We start from the raw sequence: 18,959 nt of genomic DNA, 5'->3' as shown, positions 1-18,959 counted from the left end.
CATTTGTTTGTGAATGAAATTTTAAAGTTAAATCAGGAAGCTTTAGCTTTCCAAGAAGTGGACTTTGTGAGATAAAGATAGTTAGTTTGAAAAGTCTGGTTTTGCATATTAGAAGCCAAAGTTATGAAGTGTTAAGAACAGTGATATATTTGGAAGAATGTTTGGCCAAATTTTCCCCCTTTCTGGGAAGAGATACAGATTTGTTTTTCAAAGACAGAGAGTAGAGTAATAGACTTGGCTACTGCTGGTGGTCTCTGAGAATGAATATAGCTCCCTGCATCCCTCTTGGCCAAGCTTTGAAAGTGAGATGAGTAGGGACAATCGAATCCAATTTCTGTTGGGGGGGGGGGCGCCAATGGAGAGGGTATCTATGTTTTTCTTCCCTAGCTATATAGCCCAGAGACACTGAAGGCCTTTTAAAGAAACTGTTCAGTATGTGTATTAGTTTCTTTTTGCTGCTATAACAAATTAACATAGACTTAGTGACTTGGAACAACACAAATTTATTAACGTATAATTCTAGAGGTCAGAAGTCCAAAATTAGTCTCAGTGGGCTAAAATCAAGATGGTTGGGAGGCCTGCATTCCTTCTCAAGGCTTTAGGAGCAAATCTATTCATTGCCTCTTCTAGCTTCTAGAGGCTACCTTTGTTCTCTCTCTCACTCTCTCTTTTTCTCTGCTCCCATCATCGTATCTCCTTTTCTGCTTCTGACCCTCTTGTTTCCTTCTTATAAGGGCCTTATACATTGGGCCCAAAAAATAATCCAGTATAACCTCTCCTTCTCAAGATCTTTAGCTTAATCAATCTGCAAAATCCCTTTTACCATGTAAAGTAACATATTCATAAGTTCCAAAGATGAGCATGCGAATATCTTTGGGAGCTATTATTCAGCCTACCACAACATGGTACCCTAGCAGTAGAATAACAATGACTGTGCTAGGTGTGTCAGCAGGTGGTCCACACGGGAGCCTTAGTTTGGCACTGGGAGAGCAGCTGAAAGGGTACAGATCGTGTTGTGGACTGAATGTTTGGTCCCCCAAAATTCACTGGTGAAGTCCTACCCCTGAAATGTGATGGTGTTAGGAGGTGGAGCCTTTGGGAGGTAATTAGGTTTTGAGGGTGGAGACCTTGTGAATGGGATTGGTGCCCTTATAAAGGAGGCCCCAGAAAGCTATCTTGTCCTCTCCGCCACATGAGGACACAGTGGGAAGACAGCTGTCTATGAACGAGGAAGTGGGCTTTCACCAGACACTGAATCCGTTGGTGCCTTGATCTTGGATCTCTCAGCCTCCAGAACTGTTAGAAATAAACATCTGTTGTTTAAGCCACCCAGTCTATGGTATTTTGGTTACAGCAGACTGAACAGACCACAAAATATGGGATGGTAAGCAGACTCGAAGAGACCTTGTATTTGAAACAAGGTTGGATGGAGAATGTATAATCTGACAACCAAATGTAGAGGAATGATTCCAACCCTCTTAGTAGATGTAAGAAGAATAAAAACTCCTAACCAAAGGACAGATAAAAGACAGCATAGGACAGAAGAGCATCATTGAGAATCCAACCCTGTCCTCTTTGCTGCCCAGATGATTCATAGCCATTGCTATTAACCGAAAAATCATGCTGGGTGAAGGGAAGGAGAAGAGAGAGAAAAACATCCTGAAGTGATGTGGCTACGTAAAACCACGAGGAACCAAGAAAACACTTGAGTGGCTGAGCTAACCAAGAATTGGCCAGACTGACTTTTCTACTGGTTGTGGATCTTAAGATTAAATTAAGTAGTGTTTTAGAAAGGTACAGTTTTGTACATTTTATTATGTATTTTGAAATTCATTACTAAAACTTTTATTTATTGACATGGAAAGGTGTTTGTAGTAGATTATTATAGTAGTCCCTCCTTATCTACAGGAGATACATTCCAAGACCCACAGTAGATGCCTGAAACTATGGTTAGTACGAAACCCTATATATACTATGCTTTCTCCTATGCAGACATACCTATGATAACATTTAATTTATAAATTAGGCATAGTAAGAGGTTAACAGCAATAACTAATAATAGAATAATTATAACAATATATTGTAATAAAAGTTACCATAGATCTTAGCAACATCAGCATATGATTTTTTCTTTCATTATTAAGTTGAGAATTTTCTCCTTTTCACTTGAAGGACTTTACAGTTTCCCTTTGGCATATCTGAATTGCCAGCATCACTACTCTTGTGCTTTGGAGCCATTATTAAGTAAAATAAGGGTTCCTTGAACATAGGCACTGCGATACCACAAGAGCCAATCTGATAACTGAGAGGGCTTCTAAGTGACTAACGGGCAGGTAGCATGTACAGCGTGGATATGCTGGACAAAGGGATGATTCACGTCCTGGGCGGGACAGAGAGGGACAGCACAAGTTTCATCATGCTGCTCAGAACAGCAGGTAATTTAAAACTTACGAGCTGTTTATTTCTGAAATTTTCCATTTAATATTTTTGGACCGGGGTTGACTGCCGGTAACTGAAAGCACAGAAAGTGAAACCATGGATAAGGGGGGACTACTGTATCTGAAAAAAAACACACTATAAAATGTGATATGTTATTATCCTGTTTTTATTGTTATATTGCATTTACATGTGTTTATGCATAGAAAAATGTCTTAGACGTAACACGCCTAATTAAACATGGTTCTCTCTGGATGATTAGAAGATGAGTGATTTTTTAACTTTTTTTCCTTTATACCTATCCAATTTTAGATCTGTGCAATTGTTTATATAATAAGTATTATTTGAATAATCAGCAAAAATAACAAAGCAATTTCCATTTCGCAAAAAGCTATGGTAAAAGATAACAGCATTATTTTAGATAGTGAGATGGCATGGAAAAAACACTGAACTTGTTGCCGGCAAAATGAGATCAAGTGTCAGTTTTCCGGTTTACTAGTCATGTGACCTTGGACAAGCCACCTACAATTTCTGGGCCTCATCTGAAAACTGGGGATAATAATGCTAACTATATTATCTCACAATGGTACCATGTGGAATGCACGGGGCTTGACATTTAATGTGTTATCTAATCCTCAAAAGAACTCTTGATGTGGCTATTGTTATCCTAATTATGCAAAATCAAATAGAGAGAATATATATTGCAACCTTTGAAGACCATAATATAACCTAAGCTTTCCTGCAATGTAAGCAACATGAAATGCTTGTAATGCTCAGTGTGAAGACAGACGTCACATATAAGCTCTTTCAACAATACATAGATAAATCAGTTTCCGTGATGAATGTCAGACTTCTTTAAAATATTTAGCAAATTAGGGCTGGACCCATGGTGTAGTGCTTAAGTTCACCCCCTGCTTTGGCGGCCTGAGGTTCACAGGTTCGGATCTTGGGCATGGAAGTACACACCGCACATCAAACCATCCTGTGGCGGCATCCCACACACAAAATGGAGGAAGATTAGTGCAGATGTTAGCTCAGGGCCAATCTTCCTCACACACAAAGACAAAAAGATATTTAGCAACGTGAGCAGAGATCTGTGAGTTCTCTGCCTGAAGATAGCCTCTTTAAAACCAGATATTTCAGTGGTGCTCCTTCCTACATGCTGTCACGGCTTTTGATTAAAGATTTGCCTCTGAGAAATAGATCATTAAATGAAAGTATCAATTATAAACCCATGTTTACTAAATTCAAGGTATTTGGTACAGCAGTTCTGTGTGTTTGTATTTGCATACACATAAACATACATATGTTTTATATATATGTATACACACATATGATCATTTTAAGTGCTTAGCAACCATTAATTACCTAGTACTCTGGTTAAGATGAGATATGTTATAATTTATGGATATAGATAAGACAATTAGGATCAGGAGTATGGGCTAGGTATAATGCCACATAAAGTAAAAGTGTCTAGAAAAATTCTACAGACCTAAGTGGAAAAACTAGTACAAATTCACACTTCCTTGGCTAAAACCTTTGAGGGTAGAAGTATTTTAGAATTCAGAAATTTTTGAGTTTCAGGAAGGTAATTTAATGCATATAACTTACGTAATGTGCTGACATATATAATATAACATCCCCAACAGGTCTGTGCCCTGTAATCAAGCACATTGTTATTTCTGCAGAGAAATAAATGAATATTCATACTAAGTAGGATAACTAGTTGTTAAACAGTCTTATTTCAGTTCAGGTTTTGCTGCCAAATGAGTTTGCTCCAAACTTAGGGAAAATTTTTCAGTTTAATTAAACTCTGTAATGAGAAATGGGGTGCATACGTTTCTTTCAAGTTGTTTTCATTTGCTCTTCACTTTCCTGCTCTCACTGATGTGCTGAGAAGGGCTCACAGTTGTAGAAAGAGATATTGTGAAGGCATAGTGTTGACTCTTGTCGGAAGCTTTATCAGCAATGGTGATAAGAAAGTTGTCTATAGGAAGGGAAGTGCTTCCTTCACAGCATCAATGTGTACTCCCTGGATGAATAAAACATATCCATTCACTGGATGTAAAGAGTTGATAAGGGTCCAGCCCCATGGCCTAGTGGTTAAGTTTGGCATGCTCCACTTCAGTGGCCTGGGTTTGCGAGTTCAGATCCTAGGTGCAGACCTACACCACTAGACAGCCATGCTGTGGCAGTGACCCACATATAAAATAGAGGAAGATTGGCAGAGATGGCCAATTTTCCTCAAGCGAAAAAAGAGGGAGATTGGCAACAGATGTTAGCTCAGGGCTAATCTTACTCAGAAAAAAAAAAGAGTTGATAGTTTCCTATGTCAAATCTTTTAGAAGCCTTGAATTTCTATGAAAACCTAACTCTTGACCTCTGCTCTCTGGGCTCTTGCTAATGGTCATGCTTATTATCTATTTCAAGTTCTGAAGATCTAGTTGAAATTATTTGTAACAATGATAGTCAGAACTGCAGACACTTTTATAATTTGATGATTTGGTGAGTAAGGTGAGTAAAGGGTACATTTTTCCTGGACTTTGGGTAGAATATTTCCATTAGCAATAGATCAAACATAAATGGTGACTTAAGTTTGGAGAAAAGTTTTCAAGTGGAGATTCACAAATTTTCCTGCTTCAAAAGGAAGCAGATGTCTAAGTGTTGACCTCAACACTTAGGATATAATAATGGATAGGATCTCCACGAAGGATATAATAATAAGGAGAAAGGGTACAGAAACGGTCTTTAAACTTTCTTCCTCAAATCTTCCAATTATCTGTCAGCCTAGATCCAACTATGATTGAAGAAAATGGGCTTGTTGTATTTATTGGACTGTAAGGAGGCAGCCTCACAGCTGCAGGTTAGGAAAAAAGTCAATCTGGCCGGTTCACGGTGGGCTCAGTCACTGCTGTGTTAGCTAGGTTACTTGTGGTTTTACAGTCATGGTATTTCAAGATTTGTTTCTCTCTCTTCTTCTCATCATCCTAGATGACTTTTCAGTTAATGGAGAAGGGCTATGAGTCATCTGGCCAGCAGAGAAGACAAGATTGGATCCTTGATAATCCTACTCGGTCCTATGCTGCCTTTTATCTGCCCTTTGGCCAGCAGCCTCTATTCTTGCTACATCTGCTAAGAGGGCTGGAGCAAAAGTTTGGTAGACTCTCTCAACAATCTTTTTTCTTTTTTCCATTTTCTGCCCAAAGCCCCCCAGTACGTAGTTGCATACTTTTAGTTGTGAGTCCTTCTAGTTGTGGCATGTGGGACACCGCCTCAGTGTGGCTTGATGAGATGTGCCATGTCTGTACCCACGATCCAGAGCCAGCGAAACCCTGGGATGCTGAAACGGAGCACACGAACTTAACCACTCAGCCACGGGGCCGGCCACTCAACCATCTTGAAAGGAAAGAATTATCATTCTACTAAGAATGGGGAAACTGAGACCCAGAGAGGTTAGGTACCTTGTACAAGGATCATGTAGACATAAATGATAGAGCCTGTAGCTTCCTCTAATTCAAAAAATGGAATGAGAATTATAACTTAGGGAAAAAAGGAGCAAGCTTCTAGCAATAGCTATACTTTATTAAATTCCATATATAGATAGGTATTCTGTGGGGATGCTTTTGAAAGGAATAAAATTTATAGAAATTGAGACAATTTATGATCAGGAAAAATGGACCAAAAAAGAAAGAAAAACAAAAGAATGATTAAAACAAAGTAAACTTTTTCACCATCTTCCGTGTAGTCAGTGCATTCATCGTTTCTGTAGGTCTGGAATGAGAAAACATTGAATAGCCATGTGCATACCCATCTAATGTGATGACAGAGTACAAGAGAAAAATCATCCAACGCAAACTGCAGTTTTGTTTCCAGTGACAGTGCAAAGAGCCAAGCAAAATCTCTACTAGCGAGTTTAAATTAGTTTCTTGAGGCAGACTTTAAGAGTGATTTGACTCCTAATCTGTGCTAGCAAAAATGCCCCTTTGTGTGTCTCTGTGTGTTTTACTCACTTTTCCTGCATTTAAACGCACACAAACATAACCCGTATAAAATATATACAGAATAAGACTTTTCCAGATCTAGTCACAAATAATACATTTTAATGAGGAATGTCCAGGCACTGTGATAGGCCTGTGGGGAATGATACTTTAGCTTAAAACCCTCTAATCAGAACTTATGCCAACTGGTCTTGTTATTCAAATGTTTGACACTACAGAGGACTCATCAATTCCTCTTCATTAGCTCTTCATTAGCATAGTGAATAGAGTTAATTTTTGATCGTTCTTATTGGTTAAATTGTTTGATTCTCATTTTGATGTTTTCCTGGCGTAAACAAAAGTCAGGGAAAGTTGAATTAAATTTTGAACTGAGCATTTAGACGTGTAACTCAATACGTCAAACTCACTAAATGGAACCATCAGCAAGAAGTCAGCGGAAAGATAAAACTTGACGGATCTGATATGTCTGATACATATGCCTAGCTTGGCATAGGAAAAACAAATATTCAAGAAAATGAATTTTTAAAAAATTGGTCTGGGTATTAAGGAATATAAATTTATTTATTTTTTATTTTTTTATTATTTATTATTTTTTTTTTTGAGGAAGATTAGCCCTGAGCTAACTGCTGCCAATCCTCCTCCTTTTGCCGAGGAAGGCAGGCCCTGAGCCAACATCCATGCCCATCTTCCTCTACTTTATATGTGGGATGCTGACCACAGCATGGCTTGACGAGCGGTGCCACGTCCACACCAGGGATCCGAACCAGCGAACCCCAGGTCGCCAAAGCAGAATGTGCACCCTTAACCGCTGCATTACCCGGTCGGCCCCAGAAATTTATTTTTAATTAGATTTGTGAATCCCTGTTTCCCCTCTTATATATGGAGTAATTTTATATGCCAACAGGATAAAATCGTGAGAAAATTATAAACAGAAGTGTTTTTAAGACCTGACTTTTCCTCCTCGTGGCTAAAATACATTAATACTTCTGGATAGTGAAAAATTACTAGATGAAAATATAACGGTCTGAGGGTTACTATTTTAAAAATCTCATTAAAATTGATAAGAAAAACACTGAGACCCCAATATGAAAATGAACAAAGGATATGAACAAACAATACACACAAACAGAGATAATTAGCAAGCAAACATATGGGAAAATGTTTAACCTTGTTAGTTATTAAAGAAATACAAGCTAAAATAACATTGTGTTAATATCATACTATTTAAATATATAAAAGAAAAATCATATTCTGGTGAATTTTACCAAACGTTTAAAGGAGAATTAACATCAATCCTTGTCACATTCTTCCAAAAAACAGAAGAAGAGGGAGCACTCCCCAACTTGTTCTATAGGCCAAGTATTACCCTGATATCAAAACCAGACAACAACTTCACAAGAAAACTACAAACCGATCTCTTATGCATACAGATGCAAAAGTCGTCAACAAAATACTAGCAAACCAAATCTTGCAACATACAAAAAAAAGATTATATAACATGACCAAGTAGGTTTTATCCCAGGAATGCATGGGTAATTCAACATACAAAAATCAATCAATGTAATACGCCACATTAATAGAATAAGGGGGAAAAGAATCACATGATTATCTCAACAGACCCAGAAAATCATTTGACAAAATCCAATACCCTTTCATGAGAAAAGTACTCAGTGAACTAAAAATGGACAGGAACTGTCTTAACTCAAAAAAGGTCATCTATAAAAGCTCATAGCTAACATCATACTTAATGTTGAAAGAGTAGATATTTTCCTCTAAGATCAGGCACAAGACGAGAATGTCTGTTCTCACCACTTCTCTTCGACATTGTACTATAGGTACTATTTAGAAGAAGCAGGCAAGAAAATGAAAAAAAAAGGCATCCAGATTGGAAAGGAAGAAGTAAAATTACCTCTATTTGCATATGACAATCTTATATAGAGAAAATCTAAAGGAATTCACAAAAAACTATCAGAACAAATAAACGAGTTTAGCAAGGTTGTAGGATAAAAGATCAATATATGAAAAATCAATTGTATTTCTATAGACTATCAATGAACAATCTGTAAATGAAATTGAGAAAGCAATTACATTTGTGATAGTATCAAAAAGAATAAAATGCTTAGGAATAAATTTAACAAAAGACACACAAGCCTTATATATTGAAAACCAGAAAATATTGTTGAAAAAAATTAAAGACAATCTAAATAAATGGAAAGATATTTTATGTTTACGGATTGGAAGACATAACATTGATAATTTAGCAACACATTCCAAATTAATCTGCAGATTCAACACAATACCTATCAAAATCCAGCTTCTTTTTCTGAGTAGAAATTGACAAGCTTATTGTAAAATTCATATGGAAATCCAAGGGATCTAGAATAGCCAAAACAATTATGATAAAGAAAAAAGTTGGAGCACACATATTTCTTGATTTCAAACTTTACTACAAAAATACAGTAATCAAGACAGCATGTTACTGGCATAAGGATAGAAAAAAATAGATCAATAGAATTGAACTGAGAATCCAGAAATAAATCCTTACACTTAGGGTTAATTGATTTTCAGTAAGAATGCCAAGACAATTCAATGGAAGAAGAATGGTCTTCCGACAAATGGTGCTGGAACAACTGGATATCCATATGCAAAAGAATGAAATTGGACACTACTTGGCACAAATATTAGCTCAAAATGGTTGATAAACCCAATCTAAGAGCTAAGACTATAAAACTCTTAGAAGAAAACATAGGCATGAATCTTTGTGACCTAGGATTACAGAATGGTTTCTTAGATATGACAGCAAAAGCACAAGTGACAAAAAGAAAAAATAAATAAATTAGACTCCATCAAGATTAAAAACATGTGTGCTTCAAAGGATACAATCATGAAAGTGAAAAGACAACCCAAGGAATGGGAGAAAATGTTTGCAAATCAAATATCAAGTGTATTCAGAATATATAAAGAACTCATACAACTCAAGAAAAAAAAGACAAATAACACAATAAAAAATGATGAGGATTTAGGGGGCCAGCCCTGTGCCGAGTGGTTAAGTTCACGTGCTTCACTTCGGTGGCCCAAGGTTTTGCCAGTTTAGATCCTGGACTTGGGCCTAGCAACACTCCTCAAGCCAGGCTGAGGCAGTGTCCCAAATAGCAGAACTAGAAGGAACTGCAACTAAAATACACAACTATGTGCTGGAGGGCTTTGGGGAGAAGAAGAAGAAGAAAAAAAGATTGGCTACAGATTTTACCTCAGGTGCCAATCTTAAAAAAAAAGATGATGAGGATTTAAATAGACATTTCACCAAAGAAAACATATAAATGGGCAACAAACACATGAAAAGATGCTCAACATCATTAGTCATTAGGAAAATGTACATTAAACCACAGTCAGATATCACTTCACGCATACTGGGCTATGATAAAAAAGATGGATAATAACAAGTGTTGGCAAGGAGGTGGAGAGATTGGAATCCTCGTACCCTGTTTGTGGAATGTAAAATAGTGCAGCCTTTTTTGAAAACAGTTTACCAATTCCTCATAAAATTAAACATAGAGCTATTATAACACAGCAATTCCACTCCTAGTTATGTATCCAAGAGAATTTGAAATATATTCACACAAAAACTTTTACACAAATGCACATAGCAGCATTGTTTATGATAGCAAAAAAGTAGAAACAACTCAAATGTCCATCAACTGATGAACTGATTAAAAAATGTGTCATTTGCATACATTGGAATATTATTCAGCCATAAAAAGGAATAAAACACTGATTCATGCTACCACATGGACAAACCTAAAAAACATTAGGCTCAGAGAAAGAAGCCAGACATAAAAGATCACATGTTGTATGAGCCCACTTATACGAAATGTCCAGAATAGGCAAATCCATAGAGACAGAAAGCAGATTAGTGATTTCCAAGAGCTGAGAGGAGGTAAAATGGGGAATGACTGCTAATGGGTGTGGATGGTATGTGAGTGATAGCTTAATAAAACTGTTAGTAAAAAAAAGAAATTATTTAATATTGACAAGACTGTGGTGAAACATTGCTAGCAGCTTAGAAATTAGTAAGATCCTTTTCTAAAGCAAATTTGCCTATATGCCCTAAGAGTCATACAGGTCTTCCCATTCTGTAATCCTGTCCCTGGGAATTTAAACAATGCTCAGTGTCAAAAGGATGAAAAAAGTTACATAATTGAAGATATTCATTCTTGACAATCTCAAAAAACTGGAGACACTTCAAATGTTCTACAAAATGAGAAGAGGCAGTTAAATAATAGTATATCAATTTAATGAAACATTTTTCAAAATACTATGATGAATTTTTAAATAAAAATATTACATATATGAATGATTATATCTGTTAAATTATTTATACATAGAGACAAGGAGGGACAAAGAAAATAGACATAGGAAAACAGGTGACTGGTTAGCATGCTATAGCCATTGGGATCCCACTCCTGTGTTTCTTGCATTAGTTTTGTGAGGATTATGAATCTACCAGAATATTCTTTGCTATTATGATGCTGTTATATTTAAAATAATTTTTAAATATTTGAAGGAGGAGTTCTAAGTGTTCTTTTGGTTATGTCTGGCATATCCAGAAAGAGGTTGTGGGTACCCTGAATGTCTAGGAGATGATTCTAAACAGGAAAGAAAACCAGGTGATCGTGGCAGCACTGGAAGACCAAGCTGAGTGCAATAAAGGAGGTGGGGAGCCACCCCGTCTGCAGAACAGCCGGGCCAGGCTTGCTGCCTGAGGGAGCAACTGGGCTGGGTGGAGCCATTGGCCTGCCTGCTGACAAAGGCTAGGACTACAGACTAAAAAAAGCTTTTTTTTTTGGTAAGGAAGATTCACCCTGAGCTAACATCTGTTGCCAATCTTCCCCTTTTTCTCCTTTTATGTGGGTTGCTGCCACAGCACGGCTGCTAACAGATGAGTGATGTAGGTCTCCACCTGGGAACTGAACCATGGCTATGGAAGTGGAGCACGCAGAACTTAACCACTAGGCCACCAGGGCTGGCCCCTAAAAAATTTTTTTTAAATGGAGGTATAAACATACTTTTATAATTTTAAAAATTAAAGCATACTATATATACATTTTTCTATAGTAAATTACACAAATCTTGTCTACAACTGGGTGAATGTTTATACAAGTATAAATTAATTTTGCCACCACCCAGATCAAGGCAGAACTTTCCTGGCAGCACCAGCAGGTTCTTGGTGCCCACTCGCAGTTGATATCCTTGCCAACAGCAACCGCTGTCTGACCTGTATCACTGTAGATTAGTTTTGCTGCTTTTGAACTTGATAAATACAGAATTATTCAGCATGTACTCTTTTGTGTCCCCCTTTTCTTGCTTACCATTATGTCTGGGAGATTCATCCATGATGTATGTGCAGCTAGAATTCATTCTTTTTCATTGTTGGGTACTATTGTCACTGGATTTGTAATTTTTGTAATATGCCTCCCACAGAGCATAGAAAGGTTAGTGAATTTCCCTTTATTTAAATTTCACTCCGATGTTAAACAAAAGCACAATTAAACTATCTTAAAAGGAGAAAGTTTGAAATTATAAGAAAAAAAATTCCCACGGCCGACTCTGAGGTGTAGTGGTTAAGTTTGCATGCTCCACTTTGGCAGACTGGAGTTCATGGGTTCGGATCCAGGTGCGGACCTACACACCGCTCATCAAGCCATGCTGTGGTGGCATCCCACATGCAAAATAGAGGGAGATTGGCACAGATGTTAGCTCAGCAACAATCTTTGTCAAGCAAAAAGAGGAAGATTGGCAACAGATGTTAGCTTAGGGCCAATCTTCCTCACACACATACACACACACACACACAAAATTTCCCTAACAGCACTTGGTCTCCATAGTAGGTCAGACATAGCCAGCTGGAGAGCTGCCACTTCTGAATAAATAAAATGAGCAGATGTTTGGGAAAATCTGTAGCATTGTATGGTAATCTTGCAGAGAGGGTAGGCAGAGCCAGAAAGGAGAGGAATTGACCAGCTGGCCAAAATGGTAAACAAGAGAAATCTGCAAGCCCAGGAGGGTGTTCAGGGAGCACACAGCCCTTTGGACTCTTAGGTTTGAGGTACATGCAGTGTGATTCCGGTGGTGTGTTCTGTCCTCCTGTCAAGCCATCTCCCCTGTCTCAGGCAGGAGATCAGGTTAGATTCCAGGGGGAATAACAAGGAAAAACTTTGGTTCCAGTCTTAGCTGTCAGCAAGCTGCTGTTTGCAAAACGCAGGCTTCCCGAGGACAGCAGACAGACTTTGGTCAGAAAAGAATAGATTCCTAAGAGCTGTAAACTGCATTGCAGAGCTTGCTCTGGAGGACATCAGAGGTTAGATTACATTAAATAATAATAGTAATAGTACTAAGGATAGTAGTAGTATAAGCCTGTTCTCATTAAATGGGGAGAGTGGGGCACAGGTTTTCTGAATCCGCAGCTGATGACCTCCTCAGTGGTTTCTCTTCCACTCTGCATTGCCTTCTCTCTCTCCAAGCTTGGTATACTGAATCTTCACTTCCTGGAAAGGTAAGGCAGTTCCTAACTTGTGAACCTATAAAAGCTGGTGGGTAAGCTTGCTGGTTGCTCGCCAATCCAGCTTTCTATTGACAGAAAAAAAAATGTCTTTGTTTGTCATAACCAAACACATTAAAATGTATAGAACATACTTTGAACAGTTAAATAGTTTCACTTTCTCCATAATTAAGATAAAACAAAATTATGTTCTAGCGTAAGTTAGTACTCTGTCACTAAGATCTGTGTGACCTTGGGGAAATTATTTCTTGGAGTCTGAGTTTCCTCAACTGTAAAACTACAAGTTTAAATTAAGAGATTTTTAAAGTGCATTTTTAAATGCTAATATAATTTATTTCTAATTCAAGTCATGTAGAGAATCTAAAAAAAAATGTTCTCCTTTCCTATCAGGCTTAGCCTTACATTAGTATTGACTCCAGGAACGAAACATTTGATTTAGAATGACTTAGAATTATATTCCGCTGGAGTTTGGGTGCTAGAGTTGGAAACAATGTACCCTACTGAAGCAGCAGGTAAGCACCAGGAGGCAAAATAACAACTACTGCTTGAAAAAGAGTGATGAGACCCTGAGCAAAGAGTGGTCTTTTTGGGTTAGATAGAGAAAGTGCCAACTGTCACATAACATTAGATTAATTTGAGATCCAGAGAACATTTAGGTCGGGCTAACAAATTGATCTTCATTTGAGCTCTTAGCAACCTGTGTGCCAGGTGTTTATTCCTCTTGGACAAGCGCCTTCTGTTTATCTGGGAAGAGCTCATGGAGACATGAGTCTCCATTATATAGGTGTGATGTTAAGTGATAGGAAGTTGGCATGCCAATCCCATGTTGTAAGGGACCATCTTTTCTAGGAGGAAATGTCCATGATTAAGGATTTCTTAGACAAAATGTAACTTAGACTCATGTTTAAATTATCCCCGATTATAAGATGATCACCAGAGAAAATGTATGGTCATCCACCATGGAATAGTGCTTATTTCAGGCAAAATTATTCCTGACACTCATCCCTCCTTTTTGGTGCCAGTATACAGTAACTGCATGTGTCAAGTGCTAATGCAAGGCGTGGAAATTCCATTTTTCCTTTCTTCTACAGAAAACAAAAAGATCCTCGCATGCAATCTTCTGGGCTATTGTCATACAGTATGATTTATGTATTTCTTGTATGTTTCTTTCTTTTTAAATCTAGAAGTATATTCTTTTGTTTTATTGGGCTATTTATTCTCTTGACATCCTTGGATGTGAGTTAATGGAACCATGATAAAAGGATAGAGAAGTAGAACAAACAAGCCTGGTGGTATAGATTCAGGACTGCCTGACAGATTAGGGATGGCAAGGATAGGAACAAAAGATAAAATCACCTAATTCATGTGCACTGGGATGGTCCAGATAAACCAGTGCTTGAAGGTTTTGCTGTGCTGACTCTGAAAAATAAGTGTAAGAAAAATTGGGTTATGATTACAGGGATTAAGAAAAGATGTTTGTTTTCCTTTAAAAAATTAATTTTGATACATAAAATGTAAATGCTTAGTCTAAAAGCCTGACACAATGCTTTGCATTAAATGAGCATTTAATAGATATTTGTTAAGTAAACTTAGAGAAAAGAGTTGCTAGATGTGAGGATGAAGAGATGGAGTGGGCAGACTTTTGTTATTTTGTCTGCCCAGAAGAGCACCTACCTCCTTCCTGGCCATGTCCCTTTTGTGTGGCTAATGTTGGAAACTGCCACCATTGTACAGATCCTGCTGGTCGTGATTGCTGTAGGGATGGAAACCCAAACTAAAATAATCCTGGTGATGGCCCTTAGAAGTATACTTCATACCAACTGAACCAACTGGAGGGCTTCTTCAGGATTTTTCAAGTGGGGACCATGGAAAATCATGGTAAAGCTGGAATAACGGAAACATGAAAACTGCTGATGGTTACTCTTCCACACTTAGGAGGAAATGTCTGACTTGGTGAAGTCAACCTATAGATAGAGACAAGAGAAGAACAAGAGTCCTAACCGCATTTGTCCCTGGTTCCAGCTGTCCTCAAGGCCCAGTTTCATCCTTGCCCCTTGTGAGATTTAGTCACTTGAGCCAACACTGCCCCATTCACCAAAGCTCAGAGTCCTAACTAATGCAAGGGACAGTTAAAGTAGAAGTAGAGCTGGGCTGATTTGGGAGTAAACTAGACTCTAAGCACTGTGATGTCAAGGACTGTGTCTTACATCTTTATCATCACAGTGCGTAAAATAGTGCTTGGTACACAGTTGGCAGTCAGTAACTGTATGTTTGTTGAGTGTCCGGGAAACGTGCTAAGTGGTGAGAATAAAACAGTGCGCAAGACAAATGCAGCCCCTGCCCTTAAGAAGCTTTCAATCAAATGGAGAGCACAGGTGAGATAACTGGCAATAGTCATCAAAAGTGATGCTCTTTTGATAAGGGAATAATTAATTAGGGTTATTGGGTGACAACTAGTAGCTTAGCTAATCTAAGTTAAAAAGGGAATTCATTAGGTAATGGGCTATTTCACAGACCACAGAGGGAGGAATGCAGCCTGACCTCAGGGAGGACAGGGCCAAGAATTCGAGAGCCATCGTCTACCCAAGAAGTCTTCTCTTTCCGACTGCCCTCTCTGCTTCTCTTTATCTTTTTCCAAAGACTGACTTCTTTGCTCCCCAGTCTGAGTGCTGTTATAAAGCTAGTCACAGCTCCCAAGTACAAACCTGTCTGAAGCAGATAATTATATTGACCAGAATTCCCCTGAGGAGGAATATCTAGTTTGAAAGTAATACTTTGATAAGCTGATTGGCTTAGTGGCTGAGCCCTCAGGGCATGCTCAAGTTGCAAAAGATGATTACTCTAAACTGCTATGCATAAAACAGGGAGAAGATTGAATGTGACCCAGGAGAGAGACAGAGTCAGGAAGGAGAGCGAAGGAAGAGACTAAATGATTTCTCTCCCCTTCACCTCATTTACAGTAGACTACAAAAATTATAAAATACTCATGATGACCAGATATTTTAATGGAAATGAGTGAGAGAGCTGAATTTTGTCTGGTTGGAGCAAAACAAGACAGTATGTGAATAGGCGAGGAGCAAGGACCACCAAATTATAGGAGTGAAAGGCCCAGCCACCTGGAGAGACTGACTCATTCTCTCTGTTACTGTTTCAAATTGCCAGAGAAGACACTGGGATTGGCTGATTTGGGCACTGGTCTGGCTAATAGAGGAGTGGGATCATGTACAAAATGACTATTGGGTCCACATTTATGGGGGTGAAAGGACAGTTATGGGGATTCTTGTGCAGTGGTCAGTTGTTCTAAAAAGTATTCAATACAGGGAAGAAATGAATGTCAAGGGAACATATAAGAGAGGAGTCTAATCCAAACTAAATATTCTGCAAATGAAAGAATTAATGAACTAGACTTTCTTGGATGGTTTGGCAGAAGCTGTGATGTATACAGAAAGAAGGCAAAGCAATGATGCAGTCGAAGTCAAGAGTAAGAAAAAGCCATGAGGTAGAAAGGAGAGTCAGAAGAATCAAGATGGTGGCAAGAGAAGTGGAAGATGAGATAGAGAGAGACACTGGAGGCCCATTGATAAGGGGAGGACAAATAATGAGGTACTACCATGCTGGTAGCTGAATGCTGTTCCAGTTGTGACTTTGTGAACAAACGTCTGTTATCCCCAAGGCCTGGTGGTTTAGCTGCTGGATTTTTTTCTGCTTTTCCTGACTTCCTTAGCTTCTTTATTTTCTTCAGTATCCTTGCACATAACTACCACAATTGAGATGCCCTGAGCACGTTTATGATCCTCAGAATCTGAAAGAGCTTAATAACAAAACCAGGAAGGAAGGAAGGTAGGAAGGAAGGAAAGGAGAAAGCATGCATTCTTAGACTTGAATGAGTTAACTTCTCTCTAGTTTCTGTTCCTTTCTCATAATTTCTGTTTTCCTCCCCATTCCCACTTATTTATTCCCTATAATCCCTTCTTTCTAGCCTCCAAATAAAAAAACCCATCCTATCCTGCCCATCTTTCTCCTTTCCCTTTCTATTTAATTACAGCATGATGATGTACACATGCTCACTAGGTTACTCAATACTTGACCTATGCAAATTTGACCTTACACAAAGGAAAAGAGCAATTGCTCTTCACCTTTTGTTGTGTCTCAATTCCTGGACTGACAGGTGGTACACTTACACTTCCCATTTCCTTTGACTCTACTGTTATAGACCCTGGGACCCCACCACCTGGATCTGTATCCTTTTTCTACCACTTACTCCCTGAGCAACACCGGGTAAGTTGTGTAATCTCTCTAAGCTCCAATTTCTTCATCTACAAAGTACAGATAATAAGGTTTCCTTCCTCAGATTTGTCATAAGAAATAACTCAGTTGTTACAAGAAATAATAAATAATACCCAGCCAGTAGAGAACACCCTTGCCAAGAAATTGAAAGCCTGATATTACTCACCCCAATGAAAAACTTCTTTCTTTCCTGACCTACCAAGTAAATCCTTTTTGACTTTTGAGTCGTGAAAGAACAGAAGAGAACAACTGTACAAACTAGGGATGGTTAGAAGTAGAAAACATGGTGCTCTGTGGGGCTTCAGATCTAAAACGATTCTTTTTTTTCCAAGTGAGTTGGACTGATCTGAATTAATAATAGTGATAAAGTGAGCTTGATGTTCCTCTGAAATGCTTTTCCAGATGTTTGGCAGAGCTCTTAATTCCTTCTTTCCTCTTTCCTGTTTTTCATTCTAGATTCTCTTGGATTACTAAACATGGAGGGAAAAGCACTTAAACCTGGCTTGGAGAAAGAGAAGAGAGGAGAGTCATATTCAAGGACTGTACTCTAAATATTCCTCCAATAACAACAGCTTCTTGCAGAAACTCAGGTCAGATGTCTTCAGGCTACAGCACAGTGGAATAAAAACATCCTCCAGCTCTCATTGAATGGGGAATTTATCAGGCTGTATTTTAAAAAATCTCCTTTTGTGCAACTAGTGAGAGTCTCAGGAACCATGTTCATATCCATAATAATGAAGCTAGATAAGGGTGCCTGACTCAGATTCCGCCCATCAAAACAAACCAGCCAAGCACCATGTGAAAAGCTTTGATAAGGCCCTGTGAAGACCGCTTATGCAGTCCATTTGTCATTGAACATGTTTCATCCTTAGCACAATATTTTTAAACAGCTTGATTTTTTTTAAAAAATCAATAGTCTTTGAGTAAGAATGGTATCAGGACAACAATCTTCAATTTAATATTGAGGGCTTATTTCACATCTCTTTCAGCTTTAAACCAACTTGCTTGTATCATAGTCCAAATTCCAACAGTGACTTTCCAATGCTTCCAGATGAACTCGTTATTTCTTTTGTCATGTAACACAGGCACAGTTTTCTTTTTCTTTTACTGGTGGTTTTCAAACCTAATTTTTGAGCAGAGGAAACTCTTTTATCAAATAAAATCTTACTCAGAACTCCACAGCAGAGTGGAACTACTCAGGAAGTGTCCCTTATCTGGAAGGTCATTGGGAAACCACTGCCTTATTGCAAAAATGCTTTGTTTGACTTGCAGATTTCATAGCCAGAATAGAGAAGCAATCAACATGTAATTTCCTCAAACAATGGAAATTCATTAAGTAGCACCTAACTAGAAAATAATAATATATAGTAACTAAATTCATGAAAAAGTTGCATTGCAGTATTATGCTTTGTCACTAGACATAGAAATGGCTACAGGCTAAAGCTTGCACTTTCAAGTCTGCATTCCCTACTTTCGTTCAGGTGTGATGGTCTGGAGCTCTGGGGCAGCACATAAGCAGTTGGCTCTCTGGCCTCTCTCCCAAATGAGTGTCCTCCCAATAATCAAAATTTGCATTTGTCCTAGGTCCAGGCCTTTCCATCCTGGTGACTGATCACTGGGAACGTGGGTCCAGAATACGGCCCATCTGGAGGGAATCTATAGCGGAAATAGTGCAAAGA

The sequence above is a fragment of the Equus quagga genome, chromosome 6 (genome assembly GCF_021613505.1).
Source record: "Equus quagga isolate Etosha38 chromosome 6, UCLA_HA_Equagga_1.0, whole genome shotgun sequence".
NCBI lineage: Eukaryota > Metazoa > Chordata > Mammalia > Perissodactyla > Equidae > Equus > Equus quagga.
Note: the sequence above shows the minus strand (reverse complement) of the source record.